We start from the raw sequence: 15,525 nt of genomic DNA on the forward strand, positions 1-15,525 counted from the left end.
AAGCGGCAGATTTATTTTGTTTATCCTTAGGCGATTACCTCCTGATGAAACCTCAAAATTCTGATCTTCTTGATGGTACTCCTTCAAGGGATTTCCAGCTACCCAGTCGGTACATACAAGCTCAAGAAGGTTGTGATCACTTGAGTCTGTAGGTATCACTTGCAATGAAATCAGTTTTGCTAATAGGTCTTCTGTGGTGAAGAAATAATCAATGGTACTTGTTTGTGTCCCTCTCTTCCATGTTGCTGCGGCTGGTTTGTCACCCTGCAGATTGCCGTTAACCATATAGATGTTTCTTTCAGTTAGCTCTGCCTCCAAGTCCAAGCCCCTTCTTATATTTGTAGTTGCATTTATAGTTAACGTTTCTATTTTGACACCTTTTTTATCGAAACACTCCATATTAAGATCTCCACAGAGAAGTAGCGCCGAGTTAGGTCAGATTGACCTTATCTCGTCCATTTCCCTTAGCAATGTGTTTTTGGTACTGTGCTTGGCCCCTAGGCTACTTCTCCAGTATATATTACAAATTAGGAGCGTATGTTTATTTGGTATCCAGTATGGAGAAGTGATTTGAGCCACAGTGACTTGAATTTCAGAATTTACGTTTGTAGAGTTGATTACAGTTAGACCACTCGATTTTTTTAAGGCCGTTAGGAGACCGGCCATTGGACGTCCTTTTTCCCCCTTTGTTGCTTGATTTATATGAACTTCAAAACCTTCCAGGACAGGTGTCTCCCTTAACCAGGTCTCCTGGAGACAGATGAAGTCGTATTTCGTTAAATTTAGATCACTTCTGCCAAATAGGTGCGCAAAACCCCTAGTGTTCCAACTAACTATTTTCTTGGTAGTAGGGGAGTTAATGTTGCTCCTATTCTGGCGTTATAGTGAACCTGCCAATGCTCCCGGCAACCAGCTCCAGTCATCCTCACTATTAACCTTTTGCCCCGTCATTTTCTTCAGGGTAACCTGCCTGCTGCCCTTATGGATGCCAATTTTGAGTTCATCAGTTCCCTCTTTGTAGCTGGTTCCTTTGTGCTTCGGGGCCATGGACTTTACAGGGTGGATGGCTTTTTCACCTTCTCCCTCAGGCCGATGGACAAATTCACTAGTACTTGTGCTCAGATAGTCCAAATCCTTTAGTGCAAAGCCGTGAGCATTCAGTTTTGGCCCTTCCTTAAGCAGTAGGTTTTTAGTGAATTGTGATGTTATATGGAGAATCACCTTATCAAAACTGGACTCGCTTGAAAATTCGATTAAATCAATGTCCTTTGATTTGACTGGGTCTAAAGCCGATACACATCGCAGAAGCCTCATTACGTTGTTTCTGTTCATAACAAGGTTATCCGCAAATCCTAGGGTTCTTGCCAAGGATAATTTAAACACCTTGGTTTGCAAGGAGGATCCAGTGTCTTTTATTGTGGCTTGTTTAGCCTTCTTGGCTGGTCCAACCGTCTTGATGGTCTCAGCCCATGACACAGAAGGTCTTTGGTCCCCAGATGGATCCCCCTGGGAGACCTTGCTTGCATGTTCCTCCTCCACCTCCGTTAAGTTCCTCTGTGCTACCATGGTTGTTTTCTGCTCCATTGTCAAAAAATGTGTTTCTCGTTCAGTTTGAGCGCTTTCTTCACCCGAGTCCGAAGAATAGTCAGAAATTTCCACATTGTTGTTTAGCTTAGACCTCCATTTTGGCGTTGTCTTAGCCTTTTTCTCTTTCAGGGCAAGGGGTCCTAGTTCCCCACGTCCATTGGAGTCCACCCCCACGGTTTCCTCTTGGATACTGTTTGAAGCCTTCGATGTATGGCTTTGGGTACCTTGGACCCTTTGATGGGGACCACTGGTGACCTCCTGCTGATGTTTATTTGACTCCTGTCCCGTTGTACCTAAGGTTTCCGAATAAGTAGACACGTTCATCAAATCCTTATCAGAGTCACTGTCCGATGAAGCATATTCAGAATCCTCTTTGCTGACAGTGTCTAGGTCCGTCCCGCTTTGGGATGGAAGGCCCTTGGTCTTAAAGATTGTCATCAAGGAGGCCGAAGCTTTTCCTGGAATGTGAATGTTTCTTGGCAAGCAGAATTTGTTTTGCTTGCACTTCCCCCGAACACTCTTTTTAGCCCCGACTGGGGCTACATTGTTTTCCAAGGCCTTAGATTGTCCATTATGGATTTCTGATAAAGATGGTAGCTTCTTCAGATAAGTATGTGTTCCCTTTTTGTTGAGGACCATGGCCGGGCTAAGCACCTACCTCAATCCTTTCTTTTGAACTTTAAACATATCGTAAATTTCAATTTGTGGGATTTGAGGTCCAGTCACCATTTCTCTTACTTTATCTGACTTGTTGTTGCCAAGAGAAGGTTGAATGCGAGCATTTGCTGTGTTAGGAACGGGGACTATGATTTCCAAATTTGTTGTAGTCACGTCAGGCTTGTCTGTAGCCATTGATGCATCTTTTCTTGTGACAACTAGAGGGACGTCACTTGTGAGCGCAGGTAAAGGTGATAGGTTTGTTGAAGTATGTATAACAGGGTCCTCAGAGCGTGTGTGGTCTGTTTGGCCACTTGTTCTAATTGAGGAACAACTTAACCTATCCGCTCGCCGCTTTTCTTTTTGAAGGATAATGGGGTCAAGTATATAATAATAATAATAAAAAATTAACTTTGAATGCATCATTGCAAGTACTGTTGTCTGGTCTCGCAGTTGATCATTTTGAGTCTCAATTAATTTCATAAAGGGAGACATTGTGATAGCAAACGCGGAAATCAACGGCGTCAATTTGCGCAGTTCCTTGAGTCTGCTGTTCAACCTGTGACGCTGCTAAATCCAGCAGGAGGTCTTCGTCCGACATAGATGGAGTGCAGCGTTGGCTCTTACTTGAGAAGGGGGCCTGTTGTCTGGCTTCAATTTGTGAGGATCTTTGGTGCGCAAGATTTCCCTTAGCATTGAAGTGACCCTCAGTAGCCTTTCCCATTTCCGTCTGTAACGGGTTCTGTGGTAAGGAGTCCATTTTTGAGACGGCACCGACATTGCATTGTGACACTGTTTTTTTATGGGGAAAACCTTTATTGGTAGTAAAAATGTCTGGGTAAGAACCTAGGCTAGATGTAAGGCCCAGGGGGTTCCAGCCTCTAGCAGTAGGATTGTGTTGTGAGAACTTCTGTGTGAACAAGGAGGAGTCTGCCCCAAAAGTAAATAAGTCCCTAGAGGGAGAGGCAGAAGGTAGGCTGTCCCTCCCCCCCCTCTCTAATGTTGGTTTAAGTGTTGGCGATACGCCTTCATAATCCATGGAGTGTGTAGTTTTTTGGGGGGAGGGCAAGGGTGCCTCGACTGATGGTAAAGAATCTGGCAGTGACAGGGACACCCTGTCCTTTTTCCTCAACGTTGGAGAAGGAGGGGAAGAAATCATTGTTCCCTCATCTTCCGAGACTTTAGATTCCTGGGACAACTGCTTATTTAAAATGGTTAGGTCGTATCATTCATGTTATTGAAATTTGGCAACAACGATGTTACAAGTTGCGTTTCAGTCTCATCCCCGTGGATTTGTAGTAAATTTTCATGTGTTGAGGTTTCTTTAAGAATTTCAATGGAGGGTGATAGAACTACCCTTGACATTCTTTTCCAAAGTCACAACAATTATTATGGTGTGTGAAAAGAAGAAAAACAAGGGGAAAAGGTTATTTACCTTATCTGTACACCCGTTACTTTCTTTTCACATTCAGACCTGGTCCACTCCCTGTTTTCCGTTATCAATGAAAAATCCTCTTTGGATCTTAGATTAGCTGCTCAGTGTGCTTCAATTAACTACTATGAAGTTGGAGCACGGCACACGAAAATGCAGCAAACAGCAAAACAGTAGATTTCCAATAAGGACCGCCCTTGACTTCGCACGGGATTTAAAAAAATAAAAATAAATAAAAATAAAAAGTTTTTCCTTTTTCCCCTTTTTCCCCTTTCCTTTTTCTCTATCCGGATTCCTATACCACCCACCTTCACTCTGCAAAAGCGGCTGTAGGCTACGGGCGTCGTGGCAGCGATATCAACTGGCGAAGAACCAGAGCAGCAAACAGCAAGCAACAGTGTTTACCTTTGGGTAGCCCTCCGAGCGTTACACCAAACACAGTGGGCGCCGAGCTCCGGAATCACGTTTCCGCGATGCCACCGGGTTTCCCCCAATGTTCTACGCGCAGTCTGCTCGGCCTCTGCTCCTCTGGGCTCCTCTGGGCACTCGGCTCTAGTGCTGCAGGCGGAGAGCTGGAAAAGCTGTGCGGTGCCGTGAGTCCTCCAAGGTCCTCGTCACGTTAGAGGAAGGGACCTCACCTCGCCTTGCGTGACACACACAGAGTGAGAATCAAGCCGCACTGAAGCTCTGACCTCACTCTGAAACTCAGGTCTGTGCACTCAGCCGCCTTCGATTCTCCGATTCCAGTAAATTCCAGTACCTGGCCTTAATTCAACAATTTACTTTTAAACAGACATGTTCTTGTTTGTAAAAAGCAGCATTTTACACGTGGTTAATTTTCCTTGGCTGTCACTTTACAATGCAGCCTTCCTCTCATCTATTTTCTGAACCTTTCCAAAGCCCCAGTCATGTTTCTAATGCACAGGCATCTGTTCAAATAAAAGGTCCTTTGAAACTGACATGACCTAGGAGAGAGAGAGGGCTTTTTGTAAAGAGTTTATCTGTGATATTTGGTTGCAAAAGTAAAGTGTTTTGCATACGGCTTGGAGTGAAGTTCTTTGTTATTTCACAGATCTTGCCTGACCCTGCCTGTCCTTCAATGAGAAATGCCCCCATTTGCTGGAGCACCACCTGAATATGGATGGACATAGCTGGGTCTCACTGGAACTAAGTTGTGTACTGTTGAAAAAGAGCATCAAGGGGCAGCCATTTTAAAAGGCAGAATATTTTCTTTTTCAGTGAAAGGTTTTGAGCTGGCAGCATAGCAACGCTGCCTTTGACTTCTTTTCTCAAGTGCAAATGAAGAAAATACTGGCAGCAATTCTCAGAGTGTTCTGTGTTTCATCTTGCCACATGTGTGGCTGGTAAGACAGCGCAGCCATTATTTTGGTGACTGTGAAACACAGTTTTAATACAAGGCAATCGTGCTCAACAGAGCCAGCGCAGCCATTCTGCTGGTGACTGCTGAGATGTTATTTGGTGATGTAGGGGAGTTCTGCTGGGATGGTAATGTACCCAACAGAAAGACACTTTTTTATATGCTCCTTATTCTGTTATTATATTTATAAAGATGGAGAATATAGAGCAAAAAGAAAAGTGACATTCCACCACAGAATAACACTTTTTTAAAAATTGTACATGGAGCTCACAATCAGGCTATGAATGTGTCAATGTTCTGGTAGGTGCCATGAGAATGTTTGAGAGAAGCTGTGTGACTGCTTGTGTGAATGGTGTGAGTGAATGTGTATATGAATGCTATGAATGCATATAGAAATCCAGGTATCTCAATGTGTATATGTATGTATGTATGTATGTATGTATGTATGTATGTATGTATGACTTAGTCGACCACGCGCTCCTGGCATCTAGGCTACAATCACTTGTTGGTTGCTCGAATCTCTCCACACAATGGCTAGTCTCCTTTCTTGGTCCTCGTAATGCTTGTGTCATCATCCAAAGTGCCTCCTCTATACCCTCCTTGCTCACACGTGGTGTCCCCCAGGGTTCCTCCCTATCCCCCACTTTGTTCAACATCTATATTTTCCCCCTGCTTCGCATGCTCGACGATCTGGGTGTCCTTTATGCCAACTACGCTGACGACACCCAGGTCGTCCTTGAATTGTCTGGCTCCTACCCCACAGACTCCAAGGCCATCTCGGCCATCTACTCTGTCATCCATTGATGGATGAGTACGAACTTCATGGCTCTGAATGCCGATAAAACTGAGCTTCTCATTGCAGGTTCAAGTCACATGTTAAAAAATCTGTCTAAGGAATATGACTTATTTGCCATTGCCAATGTATCTATTCCAGTGGCACGTAGCGTCAAGACTCTTGGCGTCACCATTGATGCCGAGCTCTCAATGCACCAACATGTTGCTTAACAAGCAACTCTGTGCAATGCGTCCTTTTCTCTCGGTCAGCAATATGTCTCTTTTAGCATCTGCCCTTGTTAATTCCAGGTTAGACTACTGCAATAGTCTCCTAGCATGTACGTCTACTGCCAATATCACTGCTCTCCAGACAACTCAAAATGGCGCAGTCCAAGCTGTGCTTGGTTTGGCAAGGCACTCTTCCATCACTGATGCCAGGAAGAAATTGCACTGGCTGCCTATCAAGCATAGGGTATCCTTTAAGATACCCACTCTCACCTTCAAATGTTTGATTGGTTCTGTACCCATCTATCTTACCCAGTGCATTCATCGCTACGTCCCTGGCCGTTCACTCAGGTCCACCAAGCAAGCCATGCTCACTCAGCCACGTTTTCGCTCAGTCAGGTTTGGCAAAACTATCTTCAGTGTCTCAGCCCCTACTCTCTGCAACACTCTTCCTCTTCACCTTAAGAGCTCCTCCTCACTAATTCAGTTCAAGAAAAATCTCAAGAACCATCTTTTCAATGCTCCTTAACTCTCTGTTACATAGTTTCCGCGATTTGGCACGTTATCAAGAATTAAATTAAATAAATAAATAAAAATAAATAATATGTATTATGTATGTATTTGAATGTGCCGTATGTATATATACAAATGGGTGAATGCATATCTTTAGGTATGCATCTGATTGTGTGTATATGAATGGTGTGAATGTGTTTATGAATGTGCTATGTGAATGAGTAAGATGAGCTGTGCGGGTGTGTGACTTCTTTTCTCTGTGCTGTGAAGCTGAATGTGTGTATCTGGTTGAATAATTATGGTATGTGTGTTAGGTTCCCAGTTCCTCGTCATGTGCAACACACTTTCAAATGTTGCACACTCACTGAATACCAAGAATATGCAGATGCTTTTGATTCAAAGTAGCAGACACACTACCTCTGCATAGGGAAAATTACTATCATATTGACCTGCTTCCAGATGTCAAGATACCTTATGGGAGAACCTATGCTCTTTCAGTGAAGTACAAAGTCATTCTTAAACAGTACATTGAGGATAATTTAGAAAAAGGATTTATCTGCCACTCAACCTTTCCTGCTGGGGCTCCCATCTTCTCCAGACTCAAACAGGACGGTACTGAGTTGAGGCCTTGTGTGGATTATCGGCAGCTTGATGACTTCCCTATAAAGAATCATTATCTATTGCTATTAATTCAAGTACTATTAGACTATGAATGAAATAGTCAAATATTCACCAAACTCGACTGTAAGGGAGCCTTCGATCTCAAACAAATGACTGAAGGAGAACAGTGGAAAACTGCATTCAGAACTATTTGGGCACTTTGAATATTTAGTAATACCTTTGGGACTATGTAATGTTCCTGCTGTTTTCCAATAGTTTTTAAACAATGTTTTTCTGGACTTGTTGGATGTTAATGTCGTTATCTATCTGGACAACATTTTGATTGTTTTCTCTGTCCTACCAACAGCACGTATTCCACGTCCAGCACTATGACTCAGAAATAACCAACTCTATGCCAAATTGTGTAAATGCTAATTTTATTAGATACACATTTCTTTTTTGGGTTATGTACTCATGTCTAGTGGAGTCAAGATGGTCCCAGGAATATATCTACTATCCTGGAATGGCCTGTACCATTATCAGTCAAGGAGGTATAGAGATGTTTAGGATTTGCTAATTTTTATAGACGTTTTATTTCTCAGCTATTATTACCTCTGACCAGACTATCGAAGAAAGGAACCCCTTTTGAGTGTTCACTGTTGCCTCGGGTTAGCTGATCCTGTGTTACCTTACTATTTTCAAACTGATGCTTCAAATCACGCCTTTGGAGCCCTCCTACTACAAAGAGACAAAGACTTCCATCCCATTGCTTATTATTTTCGAACCTTGTCATAGACAAAGAAAAAATGACAGCATTTTTGAGAAGGAGCTTTTGGCTATAAAAGATGCCTATATTGGAGGCACTTATCAGAAGGAGCCAAACATAACAACACAGTATACATGAATCATAGACATTTCGGTTTCCTAAAGACAGCTCAATCAATGAATTAAAGACAACATTGATGGATTAATTTCTTTTTGAGTTTTGAATTTATAGTCACGTTTAAGCCAAGTAATCAAAATACTAAGGCACATGCTTTTTCACATCTATACAAGGATGATGAAGATGAAGCTCCTGGAATATTTTTCGTGTCAGTAGAAAAAAGTATAGCTGTCGCAATTCCTCCGTTATTTACATACGAAGATGTCTTAAGGAAAACCTTTTCTCACATCCTGAAAAAAAACTGTTTACAGGATCTGGCTAACCTAGAGAAACAAGGCCTTTTGTTTCATCATCACAGACTGTGGCTACCCACCTGACATAGCCAACACACGCTATTGAAATTGTATCATGACCTCCCTGGAACAGATCACTTCAGAGTAAGAAAAACCTTAGAGAATGTACAATGTTATGCATGGAGCAAAACCATGAAATAGGACATTCATGACTACATTATAGGCTCTGGGGTCTGTGCGCATGCCAAACCTAGCCGACAGAAACCCATGTGGCTACTACATCCTTTGCCTATTACAGAAAGACCTTGGAAAGTATGCTCCATGGATTTTATAACAGATCTCCCCAATAATGGAGGATATTCAGTAATTCTGACAGTAATTGATTCTTTTACAAAAATTTCTCATTTCATAGCTTTAAAGGAGATTCTTTCTGCTCCCAAGTTAGCTCCCTGATTCATCCAACACATCATCTGAATACATGCAATCCCCAATAGTATTATGGCTGATCAGGGTACTCAAATCATGTTTGCCTTTTGAAGAGCAGTGAGCAAGGAAATGGGAGTTACTTAGAAATTTTCATCAGCCTACCATACACAGAGCGATGGCCAGAGAGAAAGAGCCAACCAAACCATTGGGCAATATCTTAGGTGCCACATCACTGCAAATGAAATAGGAAGGACAAAATTACTAACACTTGCAGAGCGGGCTTACAATGATTCTTACCATTCTTCGATTCAGATTACTCTGTCTCATTTACCAAATGGGGTGCATCCCGGTTCCATTCCTGTAACAGGTCCTGACAAAAACAAAGTTCCAGCAGCCAAATAATGCGTGGACAGTATAAAAGAGCATTGCTTGGCAGCTAAACATTATGTACTTCATGCACAAGTTCAAGCCTATATTTTTGCTAATTGAAAAAGAAGACTGGATCCATCCCATCAAGTCGAGAATGAAGTCTGGTTTTCGACAACAAATATCCAGATTTCTGCTTGCAGTAAAAAACCAACACCTAGATTTGTAGGACCTTTTAAGATGAATGTTAGCAGCACATTATAAGATCTACCCTGTTTTCCATGCATCCCTGTTAAAACCAATTCAGAATTCTAACCTATACCCTCGTCCCTAGTCACAAGATTTTCCAACTGAAGTGCCCAGAATGCGTATGAGGTACAAAGTAATAGTGATTCCATAGAAGACGAGCGCAGTATCTGATTCATTGGAAGGATTACAGGGTTAAAGAAAGGTCCTGGATTCTGGCTGTGGATGTGACTGCTCTGGGATTAGTGGCTCAATTCCACAAACACAACCCTGAGAAGCCTGGCGCATGTTTAACAGACTCTCTTTCCCAGAGGAAGAGGGTTCTTTGAGGGGCGCATGATGTTAGGTCTTTGGGACCTGGTCATATGTAACACACTTTCAAATGTTGCCCAGCCCCCCCTCAACCCTATTTTGCAAACTTGCTGGGTTCTGGGGTGAATTGGCTGTCATTGATCGAGTGCCGGGACCGGGGGAACGTCTCTTTCCATTGTGCGACAGAGGTCGCAGGAGTTCCAGTCCTCCTTCGAGACAGCACATGAGAGGATTATGCTAAAAGGTGCTTTCCTATAACCTGTGGCTCGCACACTGCTGCACCATCCTCAGAAGGCTTCACTCTCCCTTTATAAGGAGAAAGGAACTGAACATGTTCTTCTTACAACGGTCATACCTTGCAAGCACTGGGGACTTGATTCCATGTCAGTCCCTGTTTAGCATTTTGTCTTTAGGTACTTAGGTTAATTCTATTTCCAGTTTATCTTTTCTTGTTGTCTAGTCCACACTTTCAGATTCTGTTTTCAAGGTTGGCACTTTCATCCCTCATACTAAGGGTCAGGATGTACAGGTACACAGTCTAGTATTTTCTTTGCATTATTGGTACAGCCTGTTTTCGCTGGTATTTCACCTTATTCTTCTGTCTCCTCATTACTACAGCTAAAGGTCCTGATTAATCCTGTTCTTAGGGGCGGTGTCGAGGAGCAGTCCCACCTTGTGGGAAGAGAGTCACAGAGCTGTTGATATCAGCCTGTGGTCTTTTCCTTAAAGGTATGGAGCGAATTGCTTTCAGTAACTTCTGAGAGAACCTTGTCTGCCACGTCACAGCCGGCAGTGCTGACAGCATAGCGTGAATGCTGGGGCTTGGAGGGGGCATTTGTACAGGGCAAAACCAAGGACAGATGATATTTTCTTGCTGACTTCGGGCAGTGCTGACAGTGAGCAAAAACATGTTTTCTTACTATGGTATGGCCTTTGTTCTGGGCATCTAAGATAAAGCAAACATGATAAAGTGCCATCACGTGGCTAGAGTGGCATATTTGGTGCAGTCAGCCTAGATATGATTTCTTGATGATTTACTGTGGCATTGCATTTTTTACTGGTCATCAATTAATGGTAAATGCTATAATGTGTCTAGACTGGCTTACTTGCCTGCAGAATCTTTAGACATTATTTTTATTTTGGCATAGCATTTTTAATGGCAAAGCCAAAAGCAGTCTTTTTTATGAGGAGGACAGGGATGTCATTTCACTGAAATGCCAGGGGTAGCAGAAGTGACATCACATGACCCTTGAACTCTGATGGCATCACAGGAAGTGATGCCATTTGACCCCAACCCCGAATTAACATCACAGGGAATGATGGAGCATGACCTTTCACCCCTTGACAAAACAGAAAGTGGCATCACATAGAATTGTTCCTAAGTACACTATGAAAAATATGATTACAATATCACTGTAATGTGGTATACATTTCATACAAGAATGGATCACCATATGTACCATTAATATCAGTGTGTATAGGCCCATATTACCAAATTCCTGTGAATGCAAGCAGATGTCCAAGGCCAAATGATAATGATGTGTTATTGTATAGCACTTACGCCCTTCATATAGAACAAATATACATACAATATCACTCAACTTGTGTTTGTACTCATGTATGAACCTCAGAAGGATGAAACGCTGAGTGGACCTTGCCAGGATTGGAACCTGGAACCTGCAGATCACACACACATTGCTGCAGCAAGCGCTCTACCCACTGAGCTATCTTAACGGATATAGCTATTTTACCGGCTATAGTTAAATGAGCAATTACATGTCTGAATGTTCTCAAAGTCAGAAAGCAAATTACACTCTTTGGTGAATACCATTAAATGCAGGTCAGTTCATTTGCAGGTCTAGTGCAAACTTGCCAGATGTCAAGCCTGCGTGGAACGACTTTACAGGCTTCAGAGGTTGGCCTCACAGGGCATCCTGTTCTCTGGGCACTCGTTACCTCTTACGTGCAAACAAACATCCTGAACAGCATGTCATGCATATAGGAAAGATAGACACATTATAGCAAGGCATTCATTGTGGCACAATGAAATCAAGGGCTCGTTTATGTGCTATGGTCAAACTTTTCTACACTGTACACAAGCTTTTAGGCACAAGGATTTAGTCAACTTACTGAAGACGCCGGGATGGAATGCCTTGTAATGATCATAACAGAGACAACGTCAGAAAAAAAAACATGCTATAACTGCAACTTACAAAAAGCAAAATACACAGTCCGAAATGGATGCTTATTCTACTCCAAATGGTTTTTGGATGTTTTTGTCTGCATTGTGAATTTGTGGTGTTTAAGAACAGACTAAATCAGTGACTTGCCCCCTCAAGTGTGCCTGAAATAAACCACTAATGAGTCTAGGAATTTTTGCATAGAATTCCAGAAAGACAAATTATTTGTTATTCCTATTCCTTCTTATTTAGGGTCACGGCTCAAAGTGGTACACTTGTGGAACCCCCTGTTTTATAAGAGACCTGAACAAGAAAGCCAGCCACACCAGAAATAAAGAGCCACATGGTGCTGGCCCCAGCCCAGGAGCGTCCATAAAAATGTTTTGTTTTTAAAAAAAAGGGGGTTTTGTAATTTTGTTTTTAGGGGTAGCAAGGGAGACCACACGGATAGCAAGGGAGAACTCAGGGGTCGCAGCTGCGACCCTTGGCGACCCCTAAATGACGTCCATGGATGCGGTATTGGCATTATATGCCAAGCAAACATGAGTATGTTCTGGCATATATTGGTGCAGACCAAGAGGGTAATTCATAGAATTTCGCAGAAAAGTGTCGCAAGCGGCTGGCGCAGAGTGTCCGCGTGCGATTGACTGCGCTAGGCACGTGCGCTAAAACCGATTTCCGCGCACAGCGTATTCATGGATTTCAGGCTTCCAAACCAGCCGTGGCACAGAGAATCGCAGCGACCCTGCAGCAGCGCCAGTAACGCCCCCAAGAACGCCCTCGCGCAAGGAAAAGCCATCCAAATCGCTAAATCATCGCAAAGGGCTGCGCTAACCCTGCACCAGTTCACCGGGCTGGCAAACAGCAAACGCCAATGGGGAACGTGTATTGCAGGGGTGCGCGTGAAGTTCCACACGCGATTCCATCAGGGTACGTGTATTTCAGGGGTGCGCGGGAAGTTACACACGCGAACGGGCCAGTGCGAGCAGGGTACGTGTATTCCATGGGTGCGCGGGAAGTTCCACACGTGATTTCATCAGGGTACGTGTATTTGAGGGGTGCGCGGGAAGTTACACACGCGATTGTCCCAGTGCGAGCAGGGTATGTGTATTTCAGGGGTGCGCGGGAAGTTCCACACGCGATAGTCCCAGTGCGAGCAGGGTACGTGTCATGATCTCTGCTTCCAAAAGGTCAGGGTTTTCCCAACTCCTTTGGAAGCAGATCCATAACCCAGGTTCCGAGGGCCAACCAGTCCCAATTGGGACCTTTTGGACCCAGTCCTGGCGCCAGTGGCACCAGGCTCATAAATATGCCCAGTCCCAGCGCTGGAAGCGCCGGGCTCATAATGCTTGGGTGGACTTACCTGCAGCAGACCATGCTGCTTACTTGCCTGCCAGTTGAGCCTCTGATCCTCTTCTGTTTGGAACTACTTTTCCTGTTGGGTGGGGCAGGAGCCACTCCCTAGGTTCAGAACACTGGAACTCTTCTGGAAAGCAGGAACTCTTTTCTTACCTAGGCGTGGCTGTGGAAGGAGGGACCTAAGCACTACAGGAGGCTATTTAAACCACACCCGATGGATGAATCTTGCTTTGCGTTATTCTGCATCCTCTGCAGCAGAACGCTCATTGTGTCTTCTGCATCTGATCCTGGGCCTAAGGAAAAAGGCTTACCATCCTGAATCCAGTCTTCAGCAACACCTATAAAGACAAGAAAGAACAGGTTAGCATTACGGTCTTCAGTGACAGCGCTTCACTTACCTGATCCATCGGCTGTCATCAACGCCTCGCGCTGCATTCCGGCATCTGAAAGACAAAGGCTTACCTACTCTTCGTGCGCTCCGGAGGTCTTCGCTCTGCATTCCGGCATCTGAAAGACAAAAGCTTACCAACTCTTGGCACGCTCCGGAGGCCTTCGGCGCTGCATCCCGCATCTGAAAGACAAAACAAGGTGCGTTTAAAGACATTGGGGAACTTTAATACTCACGTGCCATTACTCCTTTCCACATCTAACCCAGTGGGTATTCCGGCACCCTGCAGCCGCTCCGAACTTGTACCTGCAAAATAAAAAGACAGTTAGAGCGCATTGTGAAGCAGGCAACAAGCGCTTACTTACGTGCTTCCAGGCGCTTCAATTCATCACACGGGCTCCATCTTCAACTCACTTCAGCCCGTCATCCGCCATCGCCGGAACCCTGCAAAACAAGAGACATCATTACTAAAGACTTTTAAAGACATTAGAATTACTCGAAACTTACCGTTCGTGCAGTAAACGACGGACAGCAGTCCTCTGAAGTCAAGAGGCCTGCTCCCCTTATCCAGTGAAGAAACTGGTTACAGCACCCTGCCCCGAGGCAGATGGAGAGCACGGCGTTCACTTACCTAAGGTGAGAGCGTTGACCTTTGGGGTTCTACAGGAGAAGAGAAAGGGAAGAAGAGAGAGACATTCAATAACCCAGTTCATTAATCCCATATTTTCTATCTGCAGACATCTTACCCTTCGAGTCAGACATACAGTGCACAGAGGTCCAGCCCAAAGAGCCAGCCGTGTGTTACACATCACCTTTGAAGATACGGTATACGCCCAGTCAAGACCGGCGCCTCTACGGGAATCAGGTGAGCGTTACAGTACGTGTATTTCAGGGGTGCGCGGGAAGTCCCACACGCGATTGTCCCAGTGCGAGCAGGGTACGTGTATTTCAGGGGTGCGCGGGAAGTCCCACACGCGATTGTCCCAGTGCGAGCAGGGTACGTGTATTTCAGGGGTGCGCGGGAAGTTGCACACGCGATACCAGCAGGGAATGTGTATTTCAGGGGTACTGGGGAGTACTACACGTGAATTGGCCGTGTGGGTCCTCCCAGGTGTACGCTCCACAACCTCCACGGCCCCTGCAGGCAGCCCACACCACGGGGGACTACCCTGCACCCCTGCCCATGTCCCGCAGGCAGCCCATCCACCATGGGCATGCCCCCCAGCCAACCCACATGTCACCTTGCACTACTGATCAACAATGCATGTCTCCCACCACCCCCACCCCCCAGCAGTGCAGGGGCAGCCTCCACCATGCCCCCACTCATGTCTTCCACCACCCCCCAGCCACCAGGGTCACCCTCCACCAGGCCCCCACTCATGTCTCCCACCACCCCCACCCCCCTGTCACCATGGGCAGCCTCCACCAGGCCCCCACTCATGTCTCCCACCACCCCCACTCCCCTGCCACCATGGGCAGCCTCCACCAGGCCCCCACTCATGTCTCCCACCACCCCCACCCCTCTGCCACCATGGGCAGCCTCCACCAGGCCCCCACTCATGTCTCCCACCACCCCCACCCCCCTGCCACCATGGGCAGCCTCCACCAGGCCCCCACTCATGTCTCCCACCACCCCCACCCCCCAGCCACCATGGGCAGCCTCCACCAGGCCCCCACTCATGTCTCCCACCACCCCCACCCCCCAGCCACCATGGGCAGCCTCCACCAGGCCCCCACTCATGTCTCCCACCACCCCCACCCCCCTGCCACCATGGGCATCCTCCACCAGGCCCCCACTCATGTCTCCCACCACCCCCACCCCCCAGCATCCAGGGTCACCCTCCACCAGGCCCCCACTCATGTCTCCCACCACCCCCACCCCCCAGCAGTGCAGGGGCAGCCTCCA

The sequence above is a fragment of the Ambystoma mexicanum genome, chromosome 4p (assembly GCF_040938575.1).
Source record: "Ambystoma mexicanum isolate Mex_15411 chromosome 4p, UKY_AmexF1_1, whole genome shotgun sequence".
NCBI lineage: Eukaryota > Metazoa > Chordata > Amphibia > Caudata > Ambystomatidae > Ambystoma > Ambystoma mexicanum.